Genomic DNA, 21524 nt, shown 5'->3' with positions numbered 1-21524 from the left:
GAGTGATAGATATGCTCATGTGCTTGACTGTGATGGCAATTTCACAAATGTTAATATAAGTCAAGTCATTTTAAATTGTATGCTGTAAATTCTTACAGTTTTTTGTATGTCAATTATACTTCAAAGATCTGTTAAAATGTATAAAAACATACTACAGTACAAAGCAAGGTAAAATAAGTTCTCTAGATAACTGCTATTCAAAGCAACAGGTCCATGTACTCTTTGCTATAGATCTGTCACAAATTGTGGTGCATGTATCAGAATGTCCTGCTACTTTCATTGAGAAAGCCTTGCTGTTAAAAAAATACTGACTGAACTAAGTCATCAGTATACTTACATACTATCTATTTTGTTAAAGACCAATATCAAAGAATTCTGCAGATCTATTTGAATCTATTTGATTCTACCTCAGAACTTGATTTTATTTTAATATTTTGTCTTTCTCTTCATTATCAATTACCATATCCCAAATATTTAAACAAATTTTAATGTCAATCAAGATTTGTACATCTTATTTTTATCTTTAAAAAGAATTAATTGACCATACTTTCTCTTTATTCTTCCAAATTAATATAAGAATATTTCAAATAAGTTTTGAATATAAAACCACTTCATAATCTCATTGCAATCATATGAAGCTTTTTATATTACCTTAGAGAAAAATTTACAATTTTTATATAGGAATTTCAGAAGAGTACTTTTATAAATTAATTCAAAACTTATTCTATTACTATAAGACAATTTTAGGACTTCATGTAGATCTTTCATAGATATTAATATTTCTTTTAGGTATTTAACTGTATTCTTGGTATTAAAAATGTCATCACCAATTATATATTTTCTTATATGTTCCATATTAATTTATTTGACAAATATTTTCAGGCACCTATTATCTTCTTGTTACCATTTTAGGCACTGGGAACAAATCAGGGAACAAAGTAGATTGATATTTCTTTACCCAGACAACACTTGGTCCATAAGGGCAACAATCAACAAAAGAAATATGTTCATGGGTTGCAGTTTTACATAGGGTGATCTGAAAATGCTTGGCTGAGAAAGTGAATGTTGCAAAAAGAACTGGTTAAATGTGACAGATAGTCATCTAGTTAACAAGAGAAATCTTTTCTAGGAAGCATGAAGAACAGATATCATTACTGGAAAATGTGAAGAAAATTAAGAAAACCCATGTGGCTGGAACAGAATGAACCAGAGTGTAATGCTGGATTCTAAGTAGTACATGGTGGTGGAAAACATGTAACTCTTTCCATCTGAGTGAAATGGAAAAACCAGTAGATTTCTTTGAGCAGAGGAGTAGTAAAACCTAATTTATATTTTAAGAAGATCAACACGGGTGCTCTGTGGAGAAGAAAGAGATTTAAAACAGCAAGAATAGAAGCAGGGAGAACAGTCACAAGGTGACTAAAATAGTCTTTATGGGAAAAGATGGAGGTTTAAGGGTAATAGCAATGATGTTGATAAGAAGTGGTAAAAGCCTGGATAGATTTTAAAGATGACATCTATTGTATTTTCTGACAGACCAGATGTATGGAATGAAGACAGAAAAATCAAGGGTAAATCCAGGTGTAGGTTCTCACAATTTGAATAATGATGTCACCATTAGGAGTGATGATTGAAGATTGCAGAGGTAGTGGGATTGGAGAGACATCACAGAGGCTCTGATTGGCACATTCTATATTTGAGATGCCTATTGGCCACCCAAAGAAAAATGTCAAGTAAGTGGACATTAATTTGAAATACAGAAATATTCAGAGAGTTGAGGTCATCAGCACTTCTATTGTGTTTAAAACTGGAAGACTGTATAAGAGGAACTAAAAGAATAGATTGAAAGTGCAGAGAGAAAAGTGATCATAGGGCTGATTGCTATGGTGATGCAAAATTCACAGTTGGGAAAAATAAAAAAAGAAATAGAAAGATCACCAAAATGAAGTCACAAATGTAGGCAGAAAATAAGCTGTCCAGGAAGTCATGGAAATGAATGGTTCCAAAAGAAAAATAATTGGCCATTCCAATAGTTCAAGAAGGGTAATGAGAGAACAATTACCATTCCATTTTACAAAATGGAGGTAAATGGTGACCTTGATCAGAGTGACTTGGACAGAATGTTGAGGATGAAATATACTTCTACAAACTGAAGATGAGTTTAGACAAACTTTTCAAGTAACAATAACATAAATAAGAGTGTAAGTTGAAAGGACAGGCAGTGACAAAACAGATTTTTATCTTTGTGCGATAATGAAGATAATTCAGTCTAGAAAGAAAAAAAGATAAGATACTTGTAAGACATGGGGTAATTTCTGGGGAATAAAGCAAAAGGAGACGGACTCTAATAAGTAATTTCAGAAGTTGATCCTGTCTAGGAGCTCAGGGCTGTAATCTAAAATAGTGAAAGGGAGGGATAGGCAAGTTTAGAGCCACATATGGATAGCGATAACTCTAATAAATTGATTTCTTGATACATTAGAAAGAAAGTCTTGTAAGCTGAAATTGAAAATGGGAGGAGAGTTTTCAAAGTTTGAAGAGAGAATGGACAATTTTTAAACTGAGAGAGTTAATGAACTAAGAAAATAGAGTAAGAATATTGGGTATCATTGAAGATTCACTTAAGATTATCTGACATCATTTTTTTAACATTTTTTATTGATTTATAATAATTTTACAATGTTGTGTCAAATTCCAATGTAGAGCACAATTTTTCAGTTATACATGAACATATATATATTCATTGTCACTTTTTTTCTCTGTGAGTTACCATAAGATCTTGTGTATATTTCTGTATCTGACATAAATTTGAAGTAAAAATTGCCCATATAATTCTGTATGATTTTGTTGCCCAAGTACATCTGTTAGGCCAGGGATGGGTTGTCATAGTGTTGAATTTAACCAGGGTTGTGATTTGTTTAATGAGCAAAATCAAGGTAATTTTTGTGAATATATGTAAGCTACAAGAAATAAACAAATGGAAATATTAGAAATCAAAATTACATTCATAGGTGTAAAGAATGCCGTCAGCAGTCTCATCAGTAGACTTTACATGGCTGAGAAAAGAAGCAGTGAACTTGATTACAGGGCAGTATAAATTACCCAACACAATAATAATAAAGATTTCAAAGAAAACAACAGTAACAGCACAACAGAACAACAGAAACTGTGAAAAGCTGTGGGGCAATTTCAAGTGGTATAACAATACATGTAATTAAAATCCTACACAGAAAACAGAGAGAACGGGGCAGAAGAAATGTTTGAACAAAAAAATGGTCAAAATGTATACAAAATTTGTCACAAATACATTTACTTTTGTTTGAGCAAAGTGTATTTTTTAATGATTTCATTCTCTACTGTGCTTATTTTGGTATTTGTAATTCTACTCTTAGATATAAATATCTTCATCCTATTTCTTAACTTACTTAACTAGAATTTATTATATTTCACATAAATATCACTTTAATTATTTGTATTTGTCTCTCATTTTTTATTGGATATATTCCCTTGCATTTGGTAATTCTTTAATTTTAAATGGATATAATAAAGGAAAATGATGTACAAATATTACCTTCCCTTTTTTAGCTTAAGAATTCTGCAGGTAAAAAAAAATAGCTTAAAGTTTTCAAATTTTCCAAATATGTAGAAGAGAAGTTTGATTTGATTAAGTCACATGGGCAGTATCACCAGCTACTTGTAGCTTCATTTGCCATGCAGGACATAATCCAAGGATATCAAATGTAGGAAAAATTATGAGTTTGTAATTGTTGAATTGAAACAATTGTGCCAATTCTTGTGATTTACCAACACATATTCAAGAGCTACCATGAATGGAACCAGGTACAGCATCTAATTCAAGACCCGTCATTTCAGCAAGTAAATTTTCTTTTTATATCACATGAATGGGAATGATAAATCCAGCAGCAGGTCAGAAGCTTACAGCAGCTGAAACCTGATTTAGGCACCTGCCCCCACCTCCACTGCCTATCCTTTCCATCCCCCTGACAATCCAGGGTCTAAGGTGTTGATTTCTTTGTTACTAAAGTTGTCCCTTACCTTTACAAAATTGATGACTTCAATTCTGGTAGCTAAAAATTCAACTTTTTTCCTTATCATCCCCTATTGGATACACCAAGTTAATTATGATTACTACCCAGTATCACACTGTCAGAGCAATATGTGTAGGCCAGAATGAAATGATGAAGTGATTGCAATAATCAAGCCTTTATTTCCAATTTTTTACAATATCAAATACCCATATTAGGGAGCAAAGAATTTTCTATCAAACACTGCCTATAAATGAATTGCTGGATGGCCTTTATAACAAAAGGGGCACCATTATCAGAATGTAGATGATGTGGAAAGGATAAACACAACAGGAATAGGTCTCCAAGGACATAATTATGTGGGTGAGACCAGCTAATCTGACTAGGAGAAATAATGTAACTGTAAAGAAAAAGCAAAATCTGTGAGATAACACTGAATAATCCAAGAAGAAATCAAAGACCTAATCTAAACAATTTACTAAGAACATGTTGGACCAACAATTTCTATAATATGAACTCCTTTACCACAAGACAAAAAAAACAATTTTGGAAGGAGTTATAAATTTGGTACATAGAGTAGCATTGCATTAGAAACATAGTCCTTTCTTAAATTATTCCTAGTGACTGGTCTTAAATTATTCCCACTGACTTTAAAGTCACCCTCAAATGAGATATGCAAGCACATAATGTAATTATGATAGTGTAATGTGATTAGTACTTAAGTAGCCAAAATGTAAGATTGGAAGAAAAGGAGCAAAGTAATTGAGCAGATAGTTTTCTCCAGAGGGAGCAATCATGTCTATCTGTGATTCTACACAGTTTGTATTTATGCATAGCTGGATCCTTTACTTGTTAGCCTTCAAAACCAATTTGACCTGTCCCAAAAAAAGAACATCAAGCGAAAGAGTCACAACCTCTCCATGGGCAAGGTATTCAGTTTCAAAGGATCTAGCTAATAGTCATTCTTAAAAGATGTGCACTTGTTAGCTGTTTTGGGAGTCAACAATCCAAAACCCCAGGAGGAGCCTGGGAAGAGTAGAAGCTGCCTCACTAGCCAGAGTCTTCAATTAAAAAAAAGTCTATAAGTCTGTTTCTGTTTTGTAGAGAAGTTCATTAGGGTCTTCTTTTTTTTTCTTGTTCTCCTTTTCCTTTTATTTCTTTCTTTCTTTTCTTTTCTCTCTCTCTGTCTCTTTTTTTTTTTTACATTCCACTTATGAGTGATATTATGGTATTTTTCTTTGTATTCCTGGCTTACTTCGCTTAGAATGAAAATCCAGACCCATCTCTATTACTGCAAATGACATCATTTTATTCTTTTTTTTATGGTTGGGTAGTATTTCATTGTCTAAATATGCCACAGCTTCTTTATACAGTTCTTTGTTAATAGACATTTAGGTTGTTTCCATGTCTTGGCTATTATAAATAATTCTACTATGAACATTGGGGTACACTTATCGTTTTGAATTAGAGTTCCCTCTAAATATATGCCCGAGAGTGAGATTACTGGATCATATGGTCAGTCTATTTTTAGATTTTTCAGGAATCTGTAAACTGTTTTCCACAATGGCTGAACCATATTACATTTCCACCAATAGTGTAGGAAAGTTCTTTTTCACCACACCCTTTCCAGCATTTATTGTTTGTGGACTTTATAATGATGGCCATTTTGATTGGTGTGAGGTGAGACCTCATTATAGATTGAATGTAAATATCTCTAGTAATTAGCTATATTGAGCATTTTTAATATGCCTATTGGCCATTTGTTTATCTTCCTTGAATAAATGCTTGTTTAGATCTTCTGCTCATTTTTAGATTGGGTTGTGTTGTTGTTGTTATTGTTAAGAACTTGTATGAATTGTTTATATATTCAGGAAATTAAAGTTTTGTCAGTTGCATCACTTGCAAATATTTTATCCCATTCCATAGGTTGTGGTTTTGTCTTGCTTATGATTGCAAAGATATGTAAAAGCTTGTATGTTTACTTAGGTCCCATTGTTTATGTTTGCTTTTATTTCTATTGACTAGGAGAACATTGGTAAAATTTGTGTCAGAAGATGTTTTTCCTATGTTTTCTGCTAGGAGGTTTTTAGTATGTTGTCTTATATTTAAAGTTCATACACTATTATCAAGTTAGATTCATCCCAAGGACATAAAGGTGGTTCAACATATGCAAATCAATGACTGTAATACACCATATCAACAAAAGAAAAAACAAAGATCACATGATCACCTCAATAGATGTAGAAAAAACATTTGATAAAATTCAACACTCATTTATGATAAAAGCTCTTAACTGAAGTGGGTATAGAAGGGAACATATCTCAACACAGTAAAATCTATTTTTGACAAGCCCATGGCCAGCGTAATACTCAGCCGTGAAAAGATGAAAGCCTTCCCACTAAAATCTGGAACAATACAGGAATGTCCACTCTCAGCACTTTTATTCAAAATAGTACTAGAAGTCTTAGCCATGGTAATCATGAAAGAAAAAGTAATAAAGGGAATTCAAATTGGAAGAGAAGAGGTAAAATTGTAGCTATATGGGAATGAAATGATATCATATAGAGAAAATCCTAAAGAATCCACATAAAAATTATTAGGGCTGATAAAAGAATTTGGTAAAGTATCAGAATACAATATTAACATACAGAAATCAGTTGTATTTCTTTACATTAGCAATGAAATATCAGAAAAGGAAAGTAAAGAAAGAATCCCTTTTAAAGTTGTATCCAAAACAATAAAATACTTAGGAATAAATCTGACCAAGGAAGTGAAAGGCTTATGGAGAACTTCAAAACATTGACAAAGGAAGTTAAAGATGATGTAAAGAAATTGAAAGATATTCCATGCTCTTGTATTGGAAAAAGCAATATTGTTAAAATAGCCATCCTACACAAAGCATTCTGTGTATTTAATGTGATCACTATCAAATTACTCAGAACATCTTTTACAGAAATTGAATAAATAATCCTAAAATTTATACAGAATCATAAAAGACCCAGAATTGCCAAAGCAATACTGAAAAAAAGAACTAAGCTGGAGGAATAACTCTCCCAGACTTCAGACAAAACCATAGAGCTACAGTAATCAAAACAGCATTGTATTGGCACAAAAAATGACATATGGAAGAGGAGGGCCGAGATGGAGGAGTAGGATGCTTGTAGCTCACCTTCTCCCACAAATACACCAAAATTTATATCCATGGACCCATTCAGCCAACCAGAACACCTGCTGAACTCTGACAGAACATTGCCCTCTTCAAAAGACAAAGATACCACGAATCTGGTATAAGAAAAGGTAAAAACAAAGAAGGAAAAGCAAAACAGTGCAGGACTGGTCTCTTGGGGAAGGAGTGGCAAAGGAGGGTAAAGCGCTCATTCACTGAATCTCCCCCTCTCCAATGGAGAGGTCAGCAGGAGAGAGGGGGGACCTCTGAGGCTCAGATATGTACAGAGAACCCCTTGACTGACAGAACTAAGTAAAATGGGCTTAGAAGCTCTCCACAACTCCTAGCCCACAGGCAAAGAGGTAGGTGGGGGATAGGACACCTGCACTGAGGCAACCCCAGTGGACTGCAGGGTACTGTGTGCCATAGATGTATGGGCACACAGGGCAGAACAACCTAGCCCCTCCATAAAATGCAAAAAGAAAAAAAAAAAGATGGCTGCTGTTCCCTGAGGGGAAGGGTGCCATATCCCTATCTCTGAAAACCCCCTGAAGGTTTTCAGAAGAGAGGTGGGGCTCAGACACAGCCATCATATCCTCCTGTGCTTGGTATCCAAGCTGGGGTTGGGGCAAAACCTGAATCCATATCTAAGGCCTTAGCAGCCTCAAAGACCAGATGAAGACTTGTTTACAGCCCAAGGCAGAAAAGATCAAGCTGCCAAGACAAACAAGGAGATGAGTTATGACACAGATCAGGGGCAGAGTTGTTCTGTTGTCTTCCCTGAAACCGTCTATGAGCACAGACCCAAGGTGGAGCAGGCAGCTGCACAGAGCAGGGGAGCAAGGAGTGCCAGGAGAGGGCAGGTGGCCACCTGCCTTCCTGGCAGGAGCACAGCAAATTACTGCAGTTCTGGGAGGAGGAACTTTCCACCTGCCTACCTCGCCCAAGTGCTGCATCTGACTGCTGCATCAGGAGGGGGAGTGACACATGGAACATGTAAGAGTGCAGCACCTGACTTTAGTGATGGGAAGGGGTGTGATCTGCTTGCCAACAGGCACTGGGAACAGCAGAACCAGGGGCACCAATGGAGGATCTCAAAGCAGCAAGCTGAGTTCATGAAACTGGACTAAGACAGAAAGACTTCTCAATAAAATCATTAAGAGCACACAGTTTCCACAAGAATATATCCCACCCCCCTTTATAAAATCTGTTCTGTGTTCTATTACATTTCTAACTTTTACTTTTTAAACAATTGTATATGCTTCCACTTTTAATCACTTTTGAATTTTTCTTCTAAAAGATTTTTACTATCATTATTTTCAAAATTTCACCTCATTTCATTATCATTTCTCTTGGTTTTGATCTCCTATGATTGATTATACATAGGTTTCAAATATTGCTTTTTTGTGCTTTTCTCTTTTTCTTAAGGTTTTCAAAAGACGTCTCAACCTGATTGCTATTCTGCTTCAACTTGCTCTTCGATTACTGATTATACACTGTTTTCAAACTTTTTTCTCCCTTCTTTTAAAATTTTCTCTCTTTTTTTAAGTTTTATTCCTGCATAGGCTTTAGATAGATAAATAAATAAACTCCTTAAGGACCAAAATAGACATCTGATACTCCATAAGCCACAGTGCCAAAGACATATGAGCAGGATGAAGAAGCAGAAGAAACACTCCCAATTAAAAGAGCAAGAGAAATACTCTGAAAGAACAATCAATGAAATAGATATTGATGGCCTAAAGAGCAAGATTTCAAAAATGAAGTAATCAAAGTACTGAAGGAACTAAAAGAGATAATGCTTAGAATATAAAATCTGTCAAAAATGAAATTGAAGCTATAAAGAAGAGCCAAGTAGAACTGGTAAACTCATTGGCTGATATAAGAGCAGAACTAAAGGCTGTACAAAGTAGACTAGATAATGCAGAGGAACAAATAAGTGACCTAGAAGACAGGACAACAGAAAGCACCCAATCAGAACCTGAGAGAAAAACAAATTAAAAAAATTAAAACAATATAAGGGACCTATGGGATAATATAAGGGTGCCAATCTATGCATAATATGGGTTCCAAAAAGGGAAAAAAGAACAAAGGGGATTGAAAAGGTAATTGAAGAAATCATGACTGAAAAATTCCCAAACATAAAGAAGGAATCAGATATCCAAGTATAGGAAGCTCAGAGGGAAGTTTATATTGATACAGGCCTTCCTAAAAAAGAACAATCTCAAACAATCTAACCCACCAGGTAAAAGAACTAGAAAAATAACAGCAAAAAATGCAATAGTCAACAGAAGGAAGGAAATAATAAAGATCAAGGAGAAAATAAATAAAATAGAAATAAATAGTAGAAAAAAGCAATCAAACAAAAAACTGGTTTCTTGAAAGAGAAAATAAAATTGATAAACCTCTGGCTAAAACCACAGAGAAGAAAAAAGAGAGCACAAATAAGCAAAATAAGAAAAGAAAATGGAGAAATTACAACACATTTCATAGAAATACAGAATAACATATGAGAATATTATGAAAAAACTATATGGAACCAAAATGAACAACCTAGAGGAGATGGACAAGTTTCTGGAAACATACAGTCCACCAAGACTGAATCAAGAAAAAACTGACAACTTGAACAAACCAATCACAAGAAATGAAATCGAATTAGTAATAAAAAAGAATCCCTACAAATAAAATCCAGGACTACATGGCTTCACCGGGGAATTCTGCAAAACAAACAAAGAAGAATTCATACCAGTCCTTCTCAAACTCCTCCAGAAGATTGAAAAGGATGGAATACTCCCAAACTCATTCTATGAAGCCACTATCGCCCTGATACCAAAACCAGGCAAATACATTATCAAAAAAGAGAATTACAGACCAATATCACTGATGAACATGGATGTAAAAATTCTTACCAAAATATTAGCAAATAGAATCAAACAGCACATAAAAAGATTATAATCATGATCAAGCGGGGTTCATCACAATGACACAAGGGTGGTTCAACATATGCAAATCAGGGAATATAATACATCACATTAACCAGAGAAAGAACAAAAACCACGTGATCACCTTAATAGATGTCAAAAAACATTCGATAAAATTCAACACCTGTTTATGATAAAAATTCTCACCAAAGTGTGTATAGAGGGAACATATCTCAACATCATAAAAGGTATATATGACAAACTTAAAGCCAGCATAATACTCAATGGTGAAAAACTTAAAAGCCCCCCACTAAGATCTGGGACAAGAAAAGGCTGTCCACTCTCATCACTCCTATTCAACATAGTCTTGGAAGTCCTAGCCACAGCAATCAGACAAAAGAGAGAAATAAAAGGGATCCAAATTGGAAAAGAAGAGATTAAAATGTCACTATATGTTGATGACATGATACTATATATAGAAAACCCTAAAAGGTCCACACAGAAACTACAAGAGCTGATTGAAGAATTCAGCAAGGTAGCAGGTTACAAGATTAATGTTCAAAAATCAGTTGCGTTTCTTTACTCTAATGATGAATCAACAAAAAAATAAATTAAAGAAACAATCCCCTTTAAAATAGCATCCAAAGTAATAAAATACCTAGGAATAAATCTAACCAACGAGGTGAAATAATTATACACAGAAAACTATGAACCATTGATGAAGGAAATTAAAGAAGACTTTAAAAAATGGAAAGATATCCCATGCTCTTGAATGGGAATAATCAATATTTTTTAGATGGTCACACTGCCCAAGGCAATCTACAGATTTAATGCTGAATAGATAAACAAGATTATTTGGTATAGCACAGGGAAATATATGCAAGATCCTGTGGTAGCTTACAGAAAAAATACTGTGGCAATATCTATGTTCATGTATAACTGAAAAGTTTTGTTCTACACAGGAATTGGACACAACATTGTAAAATGACTATAACTCAATAAAAAATGTTAAAATAAAGACATATGGATAAGTTGAACAGAATAGAGAACTCGGAAATAAACCCACGGACTTATGGCCAATTAATCTTTGACAAAGGAGGAAAGAATACACAATGGAAAAAAGACAGTCCCTTTAGCAAGTGGTGTTGTGAAAACTGGACAGCCATATGCATATCAATAAGTCAGAATACTCCCTTACACCATAAAATAATCCCAAATGGCTTAAAGACTTAAATATAAGAAAAGACACTATAAACCTCTTCTCTGTTTTAAAATAACCACCCTCAAATCTATTAGGTAACATTTCATCATTGTTTGAATTTTTATTTTCCTGATAATTAATGATCCTAAGTATCTTTTCTTATACCTGTTTAACAGCGCTATGATTTTAACTGGATTCTTGACTTTATCTGTCTTAGATACTTATACTCTACAAGCTTTAGTTTGAATCATCAGTGCTGTGATCAGTACAAGATTAGACTAAAAGCTAAAGCTGATCAATGTTTAAGCCACTTGGTTACCTGTACCTTTCAATCCCACAGAGACTATCTCTGAAAGAAGTGATACTCAATGTTGAAATTATATATGTATGCGTAATCTGTTAATGCAAGTAGCTTGAAAGATGCCTGAGGCTAGCCTATGGTCAAAACCACTAATATGAATTAAAATCATTAATGAATGAAATATTTAATATTTTAATTATGCTCACTGCTACCCCAAAAGGGGAAGGAAAAAGAAGACCCCATATCTCCATCTTCTGGACAATACTCCATCTGTTTCACTTTTCTGTCCAGTGCCCCTATTTATCTAATTATCTAGCAATTCTGTCAAAGTATGAATTATAACTCTGACCTTTAGAATCAAACCAGTTTATTACGTACATTTGGCATTTCCTTCATATACATTTAAAAATAGATATTTTAAATTATAATGCTCATGCTACTTCAAAAGTAAGATTTCAATTTTGTTTGGAAGTTTTGATTTTTATATAATTCTATAGTAAATGATTTTGGAATACACATAAGATTTCTTTTCTAGAGCAAGTATGATATGATTTGGAATATGTTCATTCTTAGAAACTAAGCCAGTAAAATACAAAACAAAACATTTTCTGTTTAGATGTTTAAGTAATAGTCTTATAAACTTTCAAAAAAATGAAGTAAGTAGAGAGGAATTCTGTTGACATTAAATTTTATCTCATTTATTTTACATATATATCTCCATAGAAATACCACAGAAGCTTCTTCAGTGTTCTAAGGAATTTTGTTTCCTGCACTCCAAGCCACAGACTTCACTTTTCTCTAAAAAATTCATAAAGAACAATTATTTGGAATTCTTACCATGGGAAAACTTCATGATTTTTTAATGACTAAGAAGACACAGAGAAATGAATCCTCTGATCTATCATATATTTTCTTGATGAGGCAAATAAATCTTGTTGCTTAGTAAAGCTAGACTTCCTCTATAGGGAAATCCCCATCTGTTACTGTGTACTTAATATGATATTGCAGCCAGTTTTAAAATTAATAACCACAGAATATAGTCATATATCTGATGACACTACTAAAGTCTACTCATTTATCAATTGTTTTCATACTTAATATATTGTATCTAATGTAACAATATATATTAAAGGAAATTTCATATTTCTAGTACGTCAATATTTTGGGCAAAATTAATAAAGTAATTCAGCAAAAATGATGAGATTTTTTGAGATTGAACAGTCACAAACATTCCATTTATTTAGTCATGCTTTTGTCCATATCCTATACAAGTTATTGGGAAATGAGCCTACAGTACATTCTAACAAATACCTATAATTCTACCACTACTGATTTTTATTTATTTTTATTATATTAAAGATCATTTCTTCTTGAAAAGATTCTCAAATTATGGAGACACTATAATATCTCTTTTGCTAGTCATTATTAGTGATCTGTCTCTCCTGTAAACTTTTACAGAATTTATAATTATCAAGCTAACTAATAGAATCTGAAGAGATAATATATAACTTGTAATGATAATTTGCATGCTTCTTTAAACAATTCTACAATATTGAGGTAAAAGATATTAAAAGTATAGTTTAAACATGAGGATGAATACACAGTTGAATTCTCTTTCCTCCAGTTTTCTCCAACAGAAAATTGGAACTAAATTCACACAAACTTGTAAGGTTTAAGCAAGCTAGCTGTCTCTGAAATGAAACTAGAATTACAAGGCAAACCAAAAGCAAGGCTTTGCTGTAGAAATAGGCTAGCAAAAATAGCAGAGCTTTGCTTGCAAAAAAGAAACAGCTGGCTGTCCACAAAGACAGAGTAAGCACATTTGCCCATGTAGATGAGCAAATGGACAGTTGCTCCACACATTCTTGGTGCTAGATGTCTCCTAATGCTTTAAATGTCACCAGTCATAACTAACCACTATCCTTTTCCCCTTATACCCACAACCCCCAACTCTAGCCATTTTTCTTGATTAGTTGATATTTCAATAAAATGCTGGGGTATCAGGGGGTCAGAGGTTATCTGGGTCCAATACACTCCTAGCCTCAAAATAGCTGGTAGAAGCACTTGCCTGGGTCCCCACGCATCCTGAGCCTGTCTGGCTTGTACCTGAACCCTTGGCTCTCAACTCTTTCCTTACTTTCCACACAGGGGATACAACATCCAGGGAATCTGCACATGTGGTGGTCATCAGGAAACAAGGTACCTAACATGATTTTTAGGATTACCGGATTTGTTAGGCTGGAGATGCTCAGAACCTGGGAAAGTCTTGACCACCCTCAGCCTGGCAGAGATATCCAGGCCTGACACAAACTCACATAAATGTTATTTTGGTACTATTCAATACATTATTTTTTATTGTTAAACTGCTACCATCACAATCTTTTGTAATTGTTCTCTATTTAAATTTGCACTCGTCTCTACCATAGTCCTTCCCTGTACTTTTCACAGAGCTACTTAGAATGTATTTTCTAATATCAACTTCTTTTAATATAGTGTCTCTTTTACATCTCAGTGGAAATCTTACTGTCTATTAGTATCTCCACTCCAAGACCTTGGTTTTCCTTATCAGACTTTCCAATGGAAAATATTTCTATTTTTATTAATGTGACTCTAAGTTGCTTAATGTGATATGCTTCTCCTTCTTATTGGTCATTGATTTTCCAAAAATATAATGTATTTAGGCTCAGGCCATCTGCCTATTACATTTTTTCTATTTATTTTGCTTTCCACTAACCAAATATTCTTCACTTAATTAATATTAAACCTTAGCAACTAGTTAAAAAAATTCCAAACTTTCTTTGGAATTCAGATTTGTCCACCCACCTAGGTGAGTATATCATCTAAATCAATGGCCTATCCTACATAGAAGACTCATATTTCTCAAGCCCTATGAGTCCTCCACTCACTGCTAATTTATTTTAATAATTCAATGCCAGAATGACTTAGAAATTTGCCATAACTCAAAAAGCTACTAACTCAAAATCCTACTTTATTAACCCCACCCAATTCTTTATCTTGTTTACTCACATCTTTTAAATTTTCTGTTGAAGTATAGTTGATTTGCTATATTGTTAGTTTAAACTGTACACCAAAGCAATTCAGTTATTTTTTTCAGATTATTTTCCATTATAGGTTATAAGAGACATAGAATGTTGTTCCATCTGCTATATAGTAAGTCCTTGTTGTTTATCTATTTTATTTTTTAATTCTTATTTTTAATTGAAGCATGGCCTATTTACAATGTTAGTTTCAGGTGTACAGCAAAGTGATTCAGTTATATTTGTATACACATATACATATACAGATTATTTTCCATTACAGTTCATTACAAGAAACTGAATATAGTTCCCTGAGCTATACATTAGGTCCTTGTTGTTTAACTATTTTATATTTAATAGTGTGTGTCTGTTAATGCCAAATTTCTAACGTATTCCTCCTCCAAATTTCTCCTTCAATAACTGTGATTTTGTTTTCTTTATCTGTGAAGATTTCTTGTTGTCTTGTAAATAAGTCCATTTTTGTCATTTTTTTAAGATTCAACATGTAAGAGATATTATATAATATTTTATTGTATCTGTCTGACATTTCACTTAGTATAATAATCTCTAGGTTCATCCATGTTGCTGTAAAGGGCAATATTTCATTATTTTTATGGCTGTGTAATATTCCATTGATTTTTTTTTCAATTTTTGGATGATCATGTTACTTGAAACATTAATTCAGTTTTAAATTTTAAATTCCAGAGAAAGCCTAATTTGTAGTGCTCAATTCTACACTATATTTAACTGCTGGCAAAAGATTAATTATTTCTACTTTGATTTTATCAAATGTTAATTCATAGAATGAATTATTGCATTAATTTTATATTTGTGTTGAATTAGTGAAAAAATAATGGAAAATGGTTATATTAGATAAGGAAAAAGGAGAAGAACCAAAATAAGATAACAATGAAGTTGAAAAATGTATACACATACACAAAAATAAATTCAAAATTGCTTAAAGACAACTATAAAACATGACAACATGAAACTACTACAAGAAAACATATGCAAAATATATTATGATATAAATTGTAGAAATATTTTTTATAATATAAACAAACTTATAAGCTTTTTCACAGCAAAGGAAACCATAAGCAAAGTGAAAGACAAGCTACAGACTGGGAGAAAATATTTACAAATGATGAAACTGACAAGGACTTAATTTACAAAATATACAAATAGCACATACAGCTCAATATCAAACAACAAAACAACTCAGTCAAAATATAGGACCAAAGACTTAAGTAGACACTTTTCCAAAGATATACATACAGCCAACAGGCAAGAGAAAAAGAAAAGAAACTTGACATTGCTAACTATTAGAGAAATGCAAATCAAGACTACAATGATGTATCATCTTTCACTAGCCAGAATGACCATCATTAAAAAGTCTAGTAATAATAAATGAGGAGGATATGGAGAAAAGGAAACTCTCCTACATAGTTGGTGGGAAAGTAAGTTGGTGCAGCCACTAGGGAAAAAAGTACAGAGAGTCCTTAAAAATAGAGTTACCATATGATCAAGTAATCCTACTCCTGGATATATATTCAGAAAAGATAAAAAAGATAAAAACTCTAATTGGAAAAGACAAATGCACGCCAATATTTATAGAAGCATTATATACAATAGTCAAGACATGGATAGAACTTAAGTGTACATCAACAGATGAATAGATAAAGAAGATGTGACATTTTGTATATTATATATATAGTGTGTGTATCTTTTTCTTATCTATTATAAACATTTGTCATTATTTTTTCATTAATTCAACACAATTATCCAATAACTACTATAATTCAGGCTGTAAGTTAGCATTTCATAAAATCAAAGTAGAAATAATTAATCTTCTGCTGACAGTTAAGTACAGTGGGGAAATGAGCACTACAAATAAAGGTCTCTCTGTAACATAAAATTTCAAAATTGAATTAATGTTACAAGTAACATGATTATCCAAAATTAAAAAGAAAGTTTCAAATGGGAGATCTTAATTAAAAAGTCAGTGTATTAAATAAACAAAAGAATGTATGTTACATGATTACCTTTATAAATAGTTAAAGAAAAGATATCCAAACTATTTATGTATTAGAAGATGGAATAATTTTTAACTTTGGGGAGAAAAGAATAATTATTAGAACTGATGAAGGTCAAATCTAGAATCTTGCTGGTGTTCAGGTTTATTCTATTTTATAAATAAAATTCTACTGCATAGATACATCACATATAGTTCATTCATTCATCTTGTGGATATTTTTTGTGGATATTTTTATTGATTTCACTTTTTGGTTATTAGAGATAATGCTTAAATAAACATTTGTGTACAACTTCTTCTATGGTTATGTTTTTATTTCTCTTTTGATTATTCCTAGAGTAGAATTGTGAGCTATGTTTATCATTTTAAAAAATAAGACTGTCATAGCAGCTGCACAAATTTACACTCTCATAAGCGGTATACGTTAGTTCTGATTTTTTTCTCAAATTCTAGTCATTGCTTGCTACTATCTGATTTCTTTACTCAGAACTATTCTTTTAGGTGTGAAGTGTTATCTGAATGATTTATATTTCCCTGGTACTAAAGAAGCTGAGCATTATCTCAGGTACTTATTGGTCATTAATATATCTTCTTTGGAGAAATGAAGTCCTTTGCTCGTTTTTAAAATTGGGTTATATGTCTTTAATGTTATTGCATTCTAAAGAGTTTTAGGATATTCTCAATACAAGTTCCTTATCAGATACATAACTTGGAAAGCTTTTCTCCCTTTTATACATAGATTTTCCACTTTCTTGGAAATATCTTTTGATACATAAAAGTTTGAAATTTTTATGAAATCTAATTTATCTATTTAAAAAAATTCTGCATCATGCATTTGGTGTCATATTTAAAGATTCTTTTGCCAAATCTAAGGTCAATAAGATTTAAATTTAGTCTTTTTCTAAGAAACTTATAATTATAGTTATCACAGTTAGATCATTAATCAATTTTGAGTAAATTTTTTTATGTAGCACATGTTAAGTGTATGGTTTCATTTTTTGCATGTAACTATCCAATTGTCCCAGTATCATTTGTTAGGAAGACTATCTTTTCCCCTTCAAAAATACTTCATGCACTTGTAGAAAACCATTTGACTATAGATGCATGGGTTTATTTCTGTACTCTTCCTTCTTTTCTACTGATGTGTATATCTATTCTTACTTTAGTAACCCAGTGTTTAATTAGTTTATTTGAGAAAATTTTGACATTGAAATGTGTGAGCTGTCTCAATTTGTCAATCTTTTTAATGATCATTTTGTGTGTTCCAGATAGCTCATAAATTTACATGAGTTTTATAATCAGCTTATCTATTTCTACAAGGAAGACATTTCGGATTTTGGTATGGATTGCACTGAATTTGTACATCAGTTTGGGGACTATGGTAATCTTACCAGTATTTAGTCTTCCGATCTATGAACACAAGTTGTCTTTCTATTTACTTAGGCCTTGTTTAATTTTTTGGCTGTATTTTGTAGTTTTCAGGGTCAATTTATGCACTACATTTATTGAATTTATTGTTATTTATTTTTTAAGATATTTTAAATACAATAATTACGTTTTTTCTTCAGTTATAGTCAGTTTACAATGTTGTGTCAATTTCTGGTGCACAGCACAATTTTTCAGTCATACATGAATATACATATATTAATTTTTGTATTATTTTTCACAATGAGCTGTTACAAGTTATTTAATATATTTCCCCATGCTATACAGTATAAACTTCTTTATCTATTTTATATATGCCAGTAAGTATCTGTAAATCTCCAACTCCCAGTCTATCCCTTCCCACATCCCTCCCTGCTGGCAACCACAAGTCTGTATCCTATGTCTGTAAGTCTATTTCTGTTTCATATATAAGTTAATTTGTATATTTTTAGGTACCATATATGAGTGATATCATATGGTATTTTTCTTTCTCTTTCTGGCTTACTTCACTTAGAATGACATTCTTCAGGGACATCCATGTTGCTGCAAATGCTGCATATTGTCATTTTTATGACTGATTAGTATTCCCTTGGATAAATATATCAAAAATTCTTTATTCAGTCATCTGTTGATGGACATTTAGATTGTTTTCATGTCTTGGCCATTGTAAATAGTGCTGCTATAAACATTGGAGTGCAAGTGATTTTTTGAATTAGAGTTCCTTCTGGATATATGTCCAGGAGTGGGATTGCCTGATCATATAGTAAGTCTATTTTCAGTCTATTGAGGATTCTCCATACTGTTTTCCACAATGGCTGCACCAAACTGCATTCCCAACAGAGTGTAGGAGGGGTCCCTTTTCTCCACAGCCTCTACAGCATTTATCACTTGTGGACTTTTCAATGGTGGCCATTCTGGCTGGTGTGAGGTGATACCTCATTGTAGTTTTGATTTGCATTTCTCTGATAATTAGTGGTACTGAGAATTTTTATGTGCCTATAGATCATTCATATTTCTTCACTGGAGAATTGCTTGTTTGGATATTCTGCCTATTTTTGGATTAAGTTGTTTGTTTTTTGTTTTTTCTTACTAAGTCATATGAGCAGTTTATATATTCTGGAAATCAAGCCCTTGTCAGTTTCATTTCTAGCAAATATTTTCTCCCATTCCATAAGTTGTTTTGTTTTGCTTATGGTGACCTTTGCTGTGTAAGAGCTTGTAAGTTTAGTTAGGTCCTATCTGTTTACTTTTGCTTTTATTTCTATTGCTTGGATAGACTGCCCTAGGAGAACATTACTGAGATATATGTCAGATAAAGTTTTGCCTATATATTCTTGCAGGAGTTTTATTGTGTCTTATCTTATATTTAATTCTTTAAATCATTTTTTAACATTTTTATTGATTTATAATCATTTTACAATGTTGTGTCAAATTCCAGTGTTCAGCACAATTTTCCAGTCATTCATGGACATATGCACACTCATTGTCACATTTTTTTCTCTGTGATTTATCATAACATTTTGTGTATATTTCCCTGTGCTATACAGTGTAATCTTGTCTATCTATTCTACAATTTTGAAACCCCAGTCTATCCCTTCCCACCCTTTAAATCATTTTTAGTTTATTTTTGTGTATGTTGTGAGGGAGAATTCTTACTTCATTGACTTACATGCAGCTGTCCAGTTTTCCCCACACCATTTGCTGAAGAGACTGTATTTACTCCATTTTATATTCCTGCCTCCTTTGTCAAAGATTAATTGACCAAAGTTTGTGAGTTCATTTCTGGGCTCTCAGCCCCTTTCCGTTGTTTCATATGTCCTTTTCTACCAGTATCATACTGTTTAGATTACTGTAGCTCTGTATTACTGCCTGAAGCCTGGAAGTGTTATTCTTGGAACCTCATTATTTTTCTTCAGTAATTCCTTGGCAGTTATGGGTCTTTTATGATTCCAAATAAATTTTATTATGATTTGCTCTAGTTCTATGAAATATGTCCTGGGTAATTTCATAGGGATTGCATTAAATCTGTAGATTGCCTTGCAGTATGACCATTTTAGCAATATTGATTCTTCCAATCCAGGAGCATGGGACATCTTTTCACTTATTTAAATGTACTTTAATTTCCTTAATAAATGTTTTGTAGTTTTCCATGTATAAATTTTTCATCTCCTTGGTAGATTTATCCTTAGATATTTTATTACTTTATATGCTATTTGAAAAGGTATTATTTTTTATTTTCTTTTCCTGTTGATTTATCATTAGTGAAAAGAAATGCAACTGATTTTGTATGTTAATCTTTCATCCTGCTACCTTGCTGAATTCTTCAATTAGTTCTAGTAGTTTTTGTGTGGAGCTCTTAGAGCTTTCTATATATAGTATCATGTTATCTGCGTATAGTGACAGTTTTACCTCTTCCTTTCCAATTTGAATACTTTTATTTTTTTCTTGCTTTATTGCTGTAGATATGATTTCAAAGACTGCTTTTTCTAAAAATGGTGAGAGTAGACAACCTTGTCTTGTCCCAGATTTTAGTGGGAAGGTTTTCAGCTTTTCACAATTGAGTACTTTGCTGGCTGTAAGTTTGTCATAAATAGCTTTTATTATGTTGAGATATGCTCACTATATACCCACTCTGCTGAAGGTTTTTTTCTCATAAATTGGAATTGAATTTTATGAAATGATTTTCTGCATCTATTGAGATGATCATATGGTTTTTGTCCTTTATCTTGTTGATGTGGTGTATTATATTGATTGATTTGCATATGTTGAATCATCCTTGTTTTCCTGGGATAAATCCAACTTGATATGGTGTATGATCTTTTCTATGTGCTGTTGGATTCTGTTTGCTAATATTTTGCTGAGGATTTTGGCATCTATGTTCATCAGTGAATTTGTTCTGTAGTTTTCTTTTTTTGGTAGTGTCTATGTCTGGTTTTGGTATCAGGGTGATGGTGGCTTCATAGAATGAGTTTGGGAGTACTCCTTACTTTTCAAACTTCTAGAAAGTTTTGAGAAGGACCAATATGAGTTCTTTGTATGTTGGTAGAAATCCCCAGTGAAGCCATCTGGTCTTCGACTTTTGTTTGTAAGGAGGTTTTTCTATTGCTAATGCAATTTCATTTCTAGTGATTTATTTGTTCAGGTGGTCAATTTCTTCTTGATTCAGTGTTGGTGGACTGTATGTTTCCAGAAACATGTCCATTTCTTCTAGGTTATCCATTAGTTTCCATATAGATGTTCATAGTGTTCTCATATGCTATTTCATATTTCTGTGGTATCATTTGTAATTTCTCATTTTTCCTTTCTTATATTGTTTATATGTGCTCTCTCTTTTCTTTTCTTGATGAGACTAGTCAGAGGTTTGTCCATTTTATTTACTCTTTCAAAAACAAAC

The sequence above is a fragment of the Vicugna pacos genome, chromosome 14, assembly GCF_048564905.1.
Source record: "Vicugna pacos chromosome 14, VicPac4, whole genome shotgun sequence".
In the NCBI taxonomy this organism is placed as follows: domain Eukaryota; kingdom Metazoa; phylum Chordata; class Mammalia; order Artiodactyla; family Camelidae; genus Vicugna; species Vicugna pacos.
The sequence above is the reverse complement of the archived record's forward strand: the minus strand, read 5'-3'. Positions refer to the sequence as shown.